Here is a 14,132-nt window from a genome sequence, read left to right as displayed (position 1 = left end):
TGGTAATCATAGGTTTATGGCCAAATGAAATTGGGAAACCTCAGGAGGTAGCATCTTGATTTATTAAAATTAAAAAGCTGTGTTTGTTTGGGGTGTCTTGGAGCTTTAACAATTGGTTATGTTCTGTGCAGCCTAAGAGGAAGGTAAATGTCAAGTATTTCCTATATTTCCCTAATTTATTTCCTGAACTCCCCCCTCCTTTTTTTTTTCAGAGTTGGTCATATTCCACAGAACTCTCTGGTTTTGAAGTAATGCCCTAGTTTCTGATCTGACATCAGAGCAAGACCTTGTCCATTTGTAATTGAAATCAACTTGGCATATCAAACTTCAACTTTAGATTAAATATGAACCTGTTACACAGACCCACTTTCAATTGTGTATGTTTTACTAAACTAGAAAACACAAACTGACTTCAAAGTGTTGATAAAGTCAGGACAGCTTTGACATTGCACACTATTTAAACACTGACTACGAGGATAACCACTATTATAATTGTGCCTATGAATTTTAAACTCTCTTACTATTGAAAGATAGTGGATAGTGTCAAGGGCAGAAATGGACTGCTTTGCAAGACGCAGGTTCTCAGCCCCCACGCTGAATCAGAATGTAATACAAAGCAATCATAATGATAGCTACCTTTCATCAAGCACTCACTATTTCCAGCACTATGCTAATTGCTTTACATGACACACTTCATTTCATCCCTACAACAGCAACCCAGTGAGTCAGCTGCTCTTATTGTGGTGCTTAGATAAGGACACTGACTCTTCTTGACTCAAAGTTAAGACATTCCAAAGTTACATACACACCGAATAACAAATCCTCATTTTTATTCATATACCTCCACTTTTCTCAAATTATTAGTAGTAAAATCTTTACAATATTAAAAGATCATAGGAAGAGACGGAAACTGCTTCCCAATCCTTGAGAAAAGAAACCCAAAAATTGTATGTGAAAAAGAATCAGTTGTGAAATGGATTGCAAAACAAATTTCAGTCTCATTTGCCAATCTCTGTGGCCAAAATGAACTCAAAAGCACATAGTCCACTGCCAAAAAAGAGTTGCCCACTGTGTGTGGTGAGAGGCCACTCATGAACAGAGAACATGCTCGACGTGCTCTGCCTTCCCAGCACTGTCCTGGCTATTGCTATCCTTTCTCCAGCATTACCAGAACCCCGTGTCCTCGCTGACAGCATTTCTAAAAGAGAGACTGAATGAAGAGAGTTGATGTGAGAAAGGAAAACAGGAAATGTGGAAGGTCTCAGGCACCATGTGCTCAAATTCTAGTCCATTCTCCTGGTCAGAAAATTCTTGAACATTGACAGGAAGACCTACAGCACCAAGAACAAGCAGAAGGTGTTTCCTGTGGCACCAAAGCATCCACTTTCCACTTCCTGATAAGCTTACGTCCAGCAAATAACCATCATCATCATCATCATCATCATCATCATCATCATCTTGTTTGGTCAAACTCACTCATTCTGGTCACTCAAGAAAATGAGCCCTTTCATTACATAAGAGAAAAGAAACAGGTTAGACTTTCTTTAGTATTCCCATTTTTTTCAAATTGTGGCACCAAGTAAGGCTTCCTTAAGAAAATTTTAGGTGTTAATTGAAGTAATGCAAAGCAAGCTATTAAAGTGTCATTAATTTGCATGTGAAGACCACGATTGCAATAAATGACTTGAGCTTCCTAAGTGGGAGTAACTGAATCAAAAGTGCCTCTGCTGGAGCAAAATAAATAGCCCTTAGTAAGGCACTCCGTTTTCTCTCTTCAAAATTAGCACTGTTAATCTTTTAAAAATTCCTTCACTTTTTTGAATTTTTAAAATAACTAAAATGATATAATGGTCTTTAGAAGCTGGGGAAATGCTTTTAATAGTTTCCCAATTTAAAATTTTTTTTTTAAATGGACAAATTTTTTTTTTAACAAGGGGAAAGTCTACCTTTAAGTAGATTGATAGTAGTGTTTCTATGACTAGAAAAATTTGCCCCATCCCATGACAACATCTCTGTAACAAGGCCCCAGACCTTAGTAGGCCTCAAGACCTTAGCACAACTGACTCCACGGTGAAAGTACCATTTAGGCTGTAAAACTCAGCATGCAGACAGTACCACCACCTGCCAAAACTAAAATAAAGGCCTAATCCATTGTAAACCATAGTTAGGGAAAGTCTCTAAATGTACTAACCTTGCTTCTTGGCTTCTGTAGTTCTGCTTCTGGCTAACTGTTCTTGTTAACCAAAGTATGTCAAGCCACAACATGGTTTTTGTGCTTAAAAGCTCACTCTGAGAAAGGCTCAGGGCTCCACTGGGATCCCAAACACCCAGTGTAGTTGCCAGTAAGCTAATATGTTCTATTGGCTTAAACCCAAGTCTGAGCAGTCTTCTCTGGCGAATACCCCACAATGATCCCGACACCATGGATTATTTTACTAAAGTAAAGATTCCAAACATACTTACACAAGTATTAAAAAGGATGGAAGTGTTAGAGCTAGACCGGTCTGGGTAAAATTCTGATTTTCTCACTTTGTAGCTGTGTGACTCAGCTAATACACTTAGCCAAGTTTAATCTTTTTTCTTTCTGTGTAATGTAAGAATTGTAACTCTAAAATCATATACTTTTATAAGTAAAAAAAAAGGAAATAAAAACTAATTTACACTGTGCATCTAAAATGTATTTTTTCTGTGTGATTCTTCTAATGAAATCTTTTCATTCTCTTCATAAAACGAAAACAGTTAGCTCGGGCCAGACCTAGAATGATGCCAAACGCAGGTGAAAACCAGCAAGCTCCCACAGTCATTCAGGTCTTCCTTCCGTTTTTTTCTTTTTTAAATGTGGTATCCCCAGAGTGAAGTAGTCTGTTCTGATGACTTAAAAGTGAAACACTCAGCATTCTATTTCCTGCAGTAACAGTTGGAAGTTATTCCCTCTCTTGAGGGAAAAAAAAAGCGCTTTAAGACAGCATAATAGTGTCTGTTGAACACTCATCTGCATAATAGTGTCTGTTGAACACTCATCTGCATAATAGTGTTTGTTGAACACTCACCTGCATAATTTTGGGTAACTGATATAAATTTGTGTTTCTTTGATTTTTTTCATTCACAAAGCCTATCCAGTAAATGAAGTATTCTTCCTCAAAGGTAGAGACTTAAAAAACATTTAAAATGGTAAAAATCATGTAATTTTGAAAAGTACCAAATTCTTCACAGATAAGCATGAGACTCCTATGAAAGAACCTATGGCAATGTTGATAATTACCAGGAGACTTAAACAGTGAGTTGTTTGCTAGTGAAATACCACCATGCTCCAAAAAAATCCATTTCTTTTCCTCTCCAGCCAGAGACGGAAATAGATTTCAAGAAGCAGACTATATAGAAAAGGTTTAGGGACTGACTTCGTATAAATAAATAGTACTTCATCTGAGAGTGCATTGTGCAGATCTGAGCACAGCAGAGAAAAATGAATTAAGCATCTGGCCTGTGCCTTTGAAAGAAGTCCTATTTAAATCTTGATAGAATATAAAATATACCAACAGCCATAAGGGAGCTAAGACTGAATGAGACCCGAGGAAAACTGTAGCTCCTCTGTTGTCTTTGTTTGCTTACGAAGCGACAGAAACAGATAAAGAAGAAGATATTTAATATGGTTGCTGAGGCATAATGAGAGTTTGCAAAAGATTTGAGGAAATTCGGAAAGAAGAATTGGGGGAAAGGGACTGTGCTCAGAGGACTTCGGCCTAAGACAAGCTTAGAGGAAAAATAATGAAGAGTTCCTCGGGAAGCTAGTCCAACTCAAATGGAATGTGAGGCACAAAAAAAAGAGGAAGGAAGGTCTCAAAAGGTGAGCTGATTCCAAACGGTAGAGATGCTGTTGCTGTGTGCATAGCACGTGGCTTCTGTGGTGTGTTAGAGAAAGCATTTCAAATGTCAAATGTTTAAGAAGGAAAGTATTGTGACTGGGGAAGCCAGTCAAACAGACTAAAACAAGCCACAGGGGGCAAGCATAGGAGCAGAATTAGAAATCAAAATTTTTATTAGTTTGAGTAAGGGTAAACTATGTTGAACCTAAGAATCAGCAAAACACAAGTATAGAGAACAATTTTAAAACATCACTTTGGGCAAATGCATACAGTACAGACTTGATTTGATTAATGTACAGGGGAGATGGAAACCTTCCAGGGCCGATATGGTTCTTCCAGTTCAGGGTGGTGGCCATGGAAATGCAAAGGTGAGTCACGATGAAGGTGAACTCATGCCACAAAACAGCCACGGAGTGTAGGAGGAGAAGGTAAAGGACTACTCAAAGATGACTACGTTTAATTTAGGGTGACTAGTTGCCAGTAAGGGAGCAGGTACGTCAGGAGGAAAGATGTGAGCATATTTGGGGCCGTGACACATTTGAGATTACAGAAGAATATCTAGATGGAGAAGTTCAGGAGGTTGTTAGACAGGAACTTAGGAGAGAAACTAGACCTGGGGAATCATCTAAATAGATGTGTGAGTTAGACTTATGAGAACAGAGGAATCTAGCAGAGACAGCAGATCATTTGAGAAGAAACAATACTATTTGCCTTTAAAGATGCAGAATTTCTTCCTATCTTACCCTAATAGAAGTAAACATTTTGCTATGCTTATTCTGAGTGTGGAAGAGAGCTGAACGCAGGTGATCATTCAGTGTGGATATGCAAATAGAGCCTGGGAAAACAGAGGTAACTAAAACAAAACATTTCACTCATCATTTGCCCATTGGCTTGCACAGGAACCTGCATTCTCCCTGGATACAGTTAGGAGCAGCCTCTTACTGATAGGAAGTGTGCTTCCGGGCTCAATGGGAAATAGGTTATTATGATTCTCAAAATGTCTCACCCTGTGTGTGGGCAGAATGTGAGAGGATACCAGAGTGGTCCTAAGGACACTGTGGGAAGAACAGGTAGGTAAGCTGAGAGTCATGAGTCAGAACCAACTCAGTCATCTTTCAACTATGTCATCAGAACGTCACCGAGCTGACACAGATGGAGACATCAATGGACCAGTCACCTAGGTCGGGAGGGACCAGGAGGGGAGGAGAAAATGGGGAAAGGGTATGGGAGTATATAAGGAGCCATGATACTCATTTTGCAATTTTGCTGTATAATTTTATGCAATAAAATTTGAAAAGAAGCTTTGAAGAGCCAGAGTACGCTGTGAGCCTCTTGGCCAAGTGCAGCTTCTCTGTAAATATATCAGAAACTTGGAGGACTTGATTCTAATCATCAGTCTAACGAGGTAAGATGAAGCAAAAACCAGCCTTAACTCTTGATAACCCTGATCACCTCCTGAAACAGAGATAACCAAAAAAAAAAAAAAAAAAGGGAGAAATATTCATTTCTTCCAACTGTATGATTCAGATACCTGGGTTCAACATCCACAGAAATAGCCGGAGTCCTAATGTGCCACATTGGGATGGATCTGGATCCCATGAGGTCAACCACTGATTTCAGTAATTGCTTCTCTCTGTTCTTTCCCAGCTCACTAGCCAACTATGTCTTCATGACTCCATCTTTTTGTAACCAAGAAATCCATAATTCTATTGGACAGAGTGGTGGGAAATCATTATTTACAGGCAGAGTCCTCTTGGAAAGTTAAAGCCCTACAAACTGATGTCATTGTAAATGTGAACATAGTATCCTGGTGTAGCACACCCTGAAAATTATAGGCTTTCTACTTCAGAAAACCAAGGATGAAGACAGAATACTGAAAGAAGGGTTGGGTGAAAAATGAACATGGGGGAGAATCCTCATAGAACCTGGTCCCTGACTGCTGAGGCTCTAGATCTCTTTGAATTGAAGCTGACTCAACCACACCTGTGGTCCAAACCTAGGAATGTGAGTATATTTATTCCTTTTTGGAGAATAAGAGGAAGAAATGAACACAGAATGGCTATTTCAGCCAAAGATTTTTGGTTGTTTCTTAAGTTTAATAGAATTATTTTAATCATAGGGCCGGAGAGATATCTCAGCAGTTAAGAGTGAATTCTGGTCTTGTAGAAGAATCTTAGTTTGGTTCCCAACATCTACACAGTAACTCACAGCCAGCTGTAACTCCAGCTCCAGGGAGATCCATTATCTCTGGCCTAGCACTCACATGGATGCACCTACACACAGACACATACACAATTTTAAAATAAAAATAAATCTAAACAAAAATTTTAATTATAAAAGGATTGCTATGATTGGATGTTAGATATCCTCAGAAGGTCTGTGTGTTCTAGGCTTGTTCCCCAGAATGTAGGTAGGGTCTAAAGGGAGATGTCTAGATAATTACAGTCATATTCTCTAAGGAGTTAAGGAGAATTCCTCTTTGTTCCTCAATCGTGCATTGAGAAACTGTACTCTACCAGACAGTCCATCATGATATACTGCCTCGCCATGGTCCCTAATGGCCCAAAGAATCATGGGTTGAAATGTCTAAAACTGTGATGTAAGATAAAGATAAGCCTTTTCCTCTTTACAAGCTGATTGTTTCAAGAATTTGTTATAGCCGAGTATGGTGGTGCACGCCTATAATCCCAGCGCTTGGGAGGCAGAGGTAGGCAGATCTCTGTGAGTTCAAGGCCAACCTGGCTAACATAGTGACTTCCAGGCTAGCCAGGGCTACATAATGAAATCTTGTCTCAAAAAAAAAACATTGTTATAGTGATAGACCTATCACTGTAGGTCTATTATATAGTCTATTAATTGGCAGCATGTTGGACTAGGTTATGAAATACACTGTTACAGAACTCATCCCGCTGTCACTAAAAACAACAACGAAGATTAGCAATTCTATTTTTTCCTGCAATAAGACTGTTAGAGGTAGACCATGCCAGGCTTGATATAGCAACCAGTTCCTTCCAACTTCCTGGCTTGGCATTCTTAGCATTCTGATCAACCATCAACCCCAACATGACATCACCAGTCCAGGTGGATGACAAAGGAATTCTGGACAAACCCCAAACCCAAATTGGAAAAGGATCAAGCTCAAGTTTTTTTTTTATTATACTAATTTAAAAAGAATAAATTAATTTAAAATATGGATGCCTATTGCTAAGGCAATCAGAACTAAAAAGGCAAATATTAAATAACTTTTGGTCAGGAAAATAATCAAAACCCTTTAAAGTTAAAAGCAATGAGCATATTACACACAAAAATGTATAAGATTCAGTCAAAGCCATTCTTAATATGAAATCCTAAGTTTTAAATAAATACATTAGTAATTATATTGCTAATAAATATTAAATTTAATAAAATTAAAATATTTAAGATTTCAAATAAGGTCAACAAATTAGAAAATATAAAAATAAAACTGATGAAAATCACATAAACAAATAGTTAATTACTGAGAAGCGAGTAACAGATTATAAAGAAGAGAAAATAATTTTAACAATATATGTATGCCTCTACTTAGAGATGTACGTACGATATTAATAAAAATGGTAGAATTTCTTTTAAAATGTTTATCAAATATGACTTAAAAGAGTAAAGTAAACAGATCCATATGTGAAAGAAATGAAGTTTTCAAAGAATTATTCTTCAAGAAAAAAATATTATATTCTTATATGTAAGCCTTATTATGCCATCATTTGATCAAAACAAACTAGTTGTTGTTCTATTTAAACTGTTTTTAAGTCATAAAACATAATTTCTCGCCGGGCGGTGGTGGCGCACGCCTTTAATCCCAGCACTCGGGAGGCAGAGCCAGGCGGATCTCTGTGAGTTCGAGGCCAGCCTGGGATACCAAGTGAGTTCCAGGAAAAGGCGCAAAGCTACACAGAGAAACCCTGTCTCGAAAAACCAAAAAAAAAAAAAAAAACATAATTTCTCTAATCTAAAAAGAAATTATTATTTATGAGACTGACCTATATATGCAGAGATATATTTGTGTAAGCAGGAAATTAACTCTTTCCCCAAAGTGGAAACCTAGCCATCATTTGTTGAATACCAACAGAGTCCTTTTCCTGCCACGTCTCTATTATAATAAACATGATCTTATCTTTAAAAAAAATTCGTAAACCTTTTAAAAGCTTTTATGGATCTTAATACAAAAACTGAAATTCTGAGACAGATGGTTCAGTGATTAGAAACACTTCCTGCTCTTCCAGAGGACTGGAGCTGGTCTCCCCCGCTCCCCCGCACCACCTGTAACTTCAACTCGAGGAGATCTAGCGCCCTCTTCTGGTCTCCACTAGAACCTGCATACATGTGGCATATAAAACACAAATAAAATTTTAAAAATATTTGGTGTAACTCTCACATACAAACACTCATACACACATGTGAGCACACACACCTTGCATAACCTGGACAGTTGTGTCTCCAACTCAGTATATGCATTTTTGCTCTGTACACCTGTCACACTGGCCTTGTTAATGTTTCTAAAATATTTGTTCACCCACAGTTTTGTCTAGAATACTTATCTCTCCATAAACCTGTGGTTTTGTCTACTTAACACTTACTTATCTTTCAGATCGCAGCTCAGATTATCCCTTAGGTAAGTCATGTCCCCTTTTTATGGTTTCAATAAACTATTCACTTTAATAGACTTAATGATTACTAGTTAATTTTTTTGTGTTCACGTGCAGCTGTGTGTGGTGCAAACATCAGGTGTCTCTGTCCAGCACACTCTACTCCAGTCTTTGAGACAGGGTCTTTCATTGAACTTGGAGCCCATTGATGGTTAGAATGGCTAGGCAGTGAATTCTGGGGCTTTGCTGGTCTCTGACGTACACCCAGCTTTTAATGTTTGTCCTGGAGATCCAAAGTCAGGTCCTAAATCTTACCTGGCAAGCACTTAACTCACTGGGCTATCTCCCCAGGGTTGGCTTCTTAATTATGCATTTGTGACTATTCCATGTCTCTCAAGCCTCATCTAGTTTATTAGACAGCAAACTGCATGAACATAGAGTGTATCTATTGTCTGTACCATTACACAGTCAGAAACTAAGTCAGTGGTAACTACGATGTATTCAATATGAACTCATCCAGGGAACACTAGCCCAGAGCTCCAATCAGATATCTCTCATTAAGCTTCCACTGACCATATAAGAGATCTTACAGTGTTGAGCATCAGAAGTTAAGACTTTAGGTTTCTTTAGAAAACAATACTTCTTAAAATCTAGAGAGAGAATACAAATGAGTGGCAAACATAGTAACCGCACAATAAAAAATAAGTACATGATAGGTACTTGACTAATGGAGAACACAAATGGCCTTTAAATTTACAGATGCAGGGAGTGGTGACACTAGCCTGTAATCCCAGCTTTTGTGAGGCTGAGTCAGGAAGGTCACAAGTTTGAGGCCTGTCAGGGTTGCACAGTAAGTCTCTATCTCAGAATAACTTCTAAATGCTTAAAATGTGCCTGTGAGATATGAAATCTATTTAAGTTAAGCCAGGGTTACTCAGTAGAGACTGTAGGTCAGATTCTTTCTATATGAGGTTTAGTTTGGACTCCAGTGTTTAAAAAAAATTTAAGCCAACATTTATGAACTGGGAAATCGGAATAGAGCTGGGGTTTTGGCTTCTGGCAGCCATCAGCTATAGCTAAGAAATGGCTGACCTCCTCAAAGGGGTGATTATTCTCCTGCTTCACATTGCTGTCAGTCCAGGCAAGTGTCCCTTACTAGATGATAGGGGTGGGGGGTGGGGGGCGTAATCTACACAGAGGTCCCCAGCTGTAAAGAAAAATGGGGTGAGGGAGAATCCCTACACTTGTTGAAGAGAAGAGAACCCAGTCAGCCTCACTCCTTTACACACACTCATTTACATATCAGTGTTCCATTCTGGGTTACAGTCCTGTCCAAGCTGCCTGGGAGCCATCTGATTCTCTAGAGTACTTTCTATATTTATATTCTATCTTTATATGTTGACTTTTCAATTTCCCTTTCACTATGCAGTCTTATTTCTTTAGTTTTCGAGATGAGAAAGCCCACGATTAGCCTCAAATGCTGATAAAACTTAAAAAGCACAATTTTACTTAATGTCTATCTTGATTTTATTAATGTCAATTTTTATGCCACTTAATGTCTATCTCATGTACAAATTGAGATTCGGGGAATGTCCCTGTCACTTTTCTCCCCCACCCCCACCCCCACCCTTCCCCTATCAGACAAACTGTTAACAGACACTTGAAAAAAAAAAAAAAAAACTTGATAGCAATGTTTACAGTGTGGCCACAAAGTACAGCTATAAATACTGCTTTAAGTAGAACTGAATCTTATAAACATTTGTTCACACTACAGAAACATTATTTGTGCTTGTGAGGCTAAGCTAGTCCTGTTGCACACTGACCTGTCAAATGCACATGTAAGCTACTCTTCCCAATGCTGCCCCTCTGGAGAAGTTACACACTACTGAGTATTACAATCCCACAGGTTTCACACCCAGGCTCCAGGCAGTTTAGGAAACACAATTTTGACTCAGAGTAGATACTAAGTAAGACCTTCTGAGTGAAATGAACTAACGAGTAGAAGTTGTTCAAGCCTCATGCCTTTTCTACCATAAGGACAATGTTCTTGTGACATTTATCATCTAGCCTAACATCAACTGATGCTAAGATATTAGTTCAAAGAATTAATGTTAAGTCTAACAATAGGCCTCAGAACTGTCTCCATTTATTTTAAAACACATCCAGAAAAGATTTGGCTTTTTTTTTTTTTTTTGTGGAAGATTTTAAAAGAAGTTGGTAAGGTTATGTGTAAAAGTCTGACATGGTAACTCATGACTGTAATCTCAGCAACTGAGAGTCTGAGGCAGGAGGATTGCTGAGAGTTCAAGGCCAACCTGGGCTACATAGTGAGCTCCAGGCCTTATGAGCTCAAAGGAAAAAAAAAAAAGGAAGGAAAGAAACAACAAGAGATGAAAGGTTGTAAGATTGTGTATAGTAATTACTAGACACCATTTGGAATGTAAGGTTTATACCAATGATGTCTTTGTGTGTGTATGTGTGGTGCCAGGGGCACATGCATGCCAAACAAGCTCTCTAACTGCTACATCCCCAACCTCTTAACATCATTTTGAAAGTTAAAAATTAACAAAAACCATTTCTTCAAGAAAATAACTACGTTAATGAGCTAATGCTTTTGCTATTAGAGAGAAAGTAGAGACTGAAATACAGGGATAATATCTTACAAAAGGCAATTGTCTGGTTTGACTTCTGTTGCTTTGAAAAAACACCCTGGCAAAAAGCAACCGAGGGGAGGAAGAACTTATTTGGCTTATAATTCCAGGTCATCATAAAACATTTTGGGGAAATTAAGGCAGGAGACTGAGACAGCTGATCACATCACATTCACAGTCAAGAGCAGAGAGAGATAAATACATCCATACTGCTTGCTTCCTCTCAGAGTCTAGCCTAGGGAATGGCACCATCCACAGTGGGCTGGATCTTCTTATATCAATTAACAATCAAGACAATTTCCCAAAGATATATCCACAGGCCAACCTGATCAAAGTAATTCCTTATTTGAAGCTCTCTTCCAAGTTTAATCTAGGTTGTATCAAGTTGACAATTAAAGCTAACCAGCAAAGTACATTTTTTTCTCCAGTTTTATAAGCCTCTATTCTTACATTTAGACTCAACTATGAGGAAACAAGGCACAAAAGTCTAGTCTGGCACAAGTTTAAATAGACTGCCTTGATCAGACTGGCCTGTTAGCATGTCTGATTGCTAATTGGTGGCAGAGAAGCCAGCCCACTGTGGGATGTTAGGGCATAAAAGGAATTGGAAAGGGGAGAGAGTGTGGTAGAAATATTGTAAACGCAGTACTCGTGGATGACATCTCAAAAACACTAAGATAAATGTAAAATAGATTCCTAAGTCTCCACTTAAAGGTTATATAATGAGTGCAAATTGTTGCAAAGAGAGTATGTTGACTGGCAGAGCTGTCTGCAAGTTGTTCAGGGAGCTCCAGGCACATTGTTCCCATGAGCATTCACTCACACAGGGGTGAGCCTTTCAGCGATAAGGCTACCTTTGAATCACTGACTCTCCTGTAACTCCCCATCCCTGCACCCAAAAATAAACCTTGCTGGTTTGCTGAGCTGCATTTCGGCAGAGTCATTTCCTTTGTCTATTAGTGATACCTTATCTGAAGTAAACTGACATTTGTTCACGTCTCTCCAGGGAAAGTGATGCAATAAACTCCATTTACACCTGAAGGGGAATGAATGGAACCAAAGATGAATCAGGAAGGAATGATTGTAGAGTCTCTGAAATGGGTGATATCCCACGCAGCAGACACTGATCCATCTGAGGTTGAAATATCGATAGGAACAAACTAGATATGTGCTGTGGGATGGTCTGTATGTCAAATTGCTCTGATTGGTCAATAAATAAAACACTGATTGGCCAGTGGCCAGGCAGGAAGTATAGGCGGGACTAACAGGAGAATTGAGAGAACAGGAAGGGGGGGGGATGACGACACTGCCCGCCGCCTCCATGACAAGCAGCATATGAAGATGCTGGTAAGCCATGAGCCACGTGTCAAGGTATAGATTTATAGAAATGGATTAATTTAAGATATAAGAAGTTAGTTAGCAAGAAGCCTGCCACGGCCATACAGTTTGTAAGCAATATAAGTCTCTATGTTTACTTGGTTGGGTCTGAGTGGCTGTGGGACTGGCGGGTGAGAGAGATTTGTCCTGACTGTGGGCCAGGCAGGAAAACTCTAGCTACAGATATGGCTACCTTTTCCTCTATGGTATGGGGTGTGGTTTCCTTGCCTTGCTGACAGTTGCATGCTCCCTGGAATGGGTGATACATGCAACCAAGTCTGAGGCATCTGAGGATCGAGTGACCTTGGGGGGACCCCAGGGTGGTCATCTTCCTCATCACAATATGGGGTGGGTTGCCTTGTTGATGAATGGGGTCTACTCCCTGAGTACAGGGACACCTCCCATCAAAATGGCTAACAGAGTGGAGAATGCACTGCAGTCCCTAAAAGTAGCATGCATGCGACATGACTGTAAAAAAAGCTGCTGCAGTGGCTGTTGCGTGATCTTTGTTATAGACAATAAAACATGTAACTGAGGCTAAGCTCTCTGCCCACGTAAAGAATTACAACAGGAAAGAGTCTTGTGGATGGTGTCCTCTGCATTAGCCTCTAATTTGGCAGGAAAAGTGGAAAGGGGGAACATGAGATGGCAGTGTTGGATTTCTGCTTCTTACAGTTGGTAGAAAGAGGAAAGACACACAAGTCAAATCCAGCTATGGAGGCTTTCAGTGATTCCAAAACTTGGAACCCACAGAAGAATGAAAGAGCAAAGAAAAAGTGAAGCCGGAGTCTTAGAAGACAGCCCTTGGGTATGATCTTTACTACAGAGGAAGGGAAATTCCCTAATCCAGCATACGGATGGATGGAGACTTCAACAATGGCCAAGAACTAGGAACTGACAATCAGAGAAAGCTCAGCATCTCAACTGCTAAGATTGGGAAAAACATGTTAAACAAAGAGCTGCTCATGGCCTGGGTGGTGAAGCTGTGAGACATGAGGGCTGATGGGATCAGGCTGAGAGCCACAGAAGTAGAGAGAGAGTATGACGCAAACTATTCATCTCCTTGAGACAAAGGCTGCGACATCTGAAGCAACACAAAGGAAATCAGTCTCTAACGGACTGGCCCACTTGAGCCATTAAGGAATGTTAATTATGACCCCCAGAGCTCCCCTTAAATATCAGGGACCGGGAGACAACAGAGAAAGGACAGGCAGTACTGTGGAAACTGGGTTCAAGAGAGGTGGTGCTTCATGTCCATTTCACCATGCTGAACAGGACTATGTTCATAAGAGTGTCAATAGGAAGGTTGATTCACCAGGGACCTCAGGACGGGTATCATAAAGATATTTATCATAAAGATAAATCTTGGTTTATCTTTATGAGGTAGAAGAGGCTCTGCCCGATCTAAATGAGACTTAGATTAGCATGTAAATTGAGTTGTTATGGCAAATAAGAGGAACTGAGAAAAGGACAAAGCAGACAATGGAGTTTTGAAGATAACTTGAAAACAAATGTAGCAAGATTTGTATTGAGGCAGATCTCCTAGGGAAAAAAAATGCTGAAGTCAAAAACTATGCTAGTGAGCTTTCAGAAGGCATTAAAACCTGAGCAACAGTTCG

Source organism: Peromyscus californicus, unplaced genomic scaffold (assembly GCF_007827085.1).
Source record: "Peromyscus californicus insignis strain IS unplaced genomic scaffold, ASM782708v3 Scaffold_14__1_contigs__length_90479793_seg_2, whole genome shotgun sequence".
Taxonomy (NCBI): domain Eukaryota; kingdom Metazoa; phylum Chordata; class Mammalia; order Rodentia; family Cricetidae; genus Peromyscus; species Peromyscus californicus.
The sequence above is the reverse complement of the archived record's forward strand: the minus strand, read 5'-3'. Positions refer to the sequence as shown.